Raw genomic sequence first — 1,120 nt, 5'->3', positions numbered from 1 at the left:
ATGTTTATTAACAGAAAATCCCTCCCCCCATTTAAGACTGGGATCCCCCTTCCTTTAGACCACAGCTCAGATTTCTTTAGATAAATCTTCAGGGTACTTTTTGAGAGGAAGTAGGACTAAATTTTGTCATGGGCATATATGTGTGACCTTGTCAAGGTTGTGACGCTGCCTATGACACACAGAGGGAGAGAGGCAATGCATAAATGCTGAGTTACACACATGCTGTGGCTGAGTGGGGGAGGCCCAAAGGGCGGGGTTAAGGCACAAGCTTGTGCGCATGTGCATGCGTGTGTGTGTGCATGTGAGAGAGAGAGAGACAGAGAGAGAGAGAGAGACATCCTCTTTTTCACTTATCCATCTGTTGGAACCTAAGAATCTTACTTTTTATTTCCTTTTAATTGCATTATTGCCTAACTTAAGTCACTTTGGACAAATAAATAAAATAAAGGTAACTGTAAATGTATTAACCAGCATTGGTGTTGTCACAATAATGTCCATCATGTCCATTAGCTACTCTCTTTGTTTCAGGTGAGAAGCAATTTTAAAAAGGCGTAATATATAGACAACAGTGGACAGAAGAACAGTTAGTATTGGTGTAATATTTTGCTGGGTAAGTTGGTTTAAAAAACAGCAGCAATTCAAAAATAGACTGTGGATGAGTCTCTTTTTATTTATTTTAGTAATTTTTTTTAAGAATGAGCTGAGCCCAGGACCTGGAGACCGACACGGTGTCCTAAAAGAACCAAAAAGGTCTCAGTCTCTCTCTCTCCTCTGACTGGTCTGCATTTCTTACCATGTAGATGGTGTATGTGAAGGAGACCTCTGAGTAATTCATTGAGCGCTTCGTCTTTCAACTGGGGGCACAGCCAAGGGACTGGAAAAAGATGTGTGACCTCGGCTGGGATGCCTCTGCGTCATTCCCGGAAGCGGCGTCCTGTTGACGTGCTGTACGTGCCCCCCCCCTTACTATAGTAAATGCAGGGTAAATGCAGGGTGGCTCCTTCGCTCCTCCCCCCTCCCTGCTCACCAGCCCTGCATGCCGGCTCGGGTATCTCGGCCAATCAGGGACCAGGAAGTGGGCGGGGTCCCAGCCAGCTCCCCATCCCACCCCCCCTTGCTG

This window comes from Brienomyrus brachyistius, chromosome 3, assembly GCF_023856365.1.
Source record: "Brienomyrus brachyistius isolate T26 chromosome 3, BBRACH_0.4, whole genome shotgun sequence".
NCBI lineage: Eukaryota > Metazoa > Chordata > Actinopteri > Osteoglossiformes > Mormyridae > Brienomyrus > Brienomyrus brachyistius.
Note: the sequence above shows the minus strand (reverse complement) of the source record.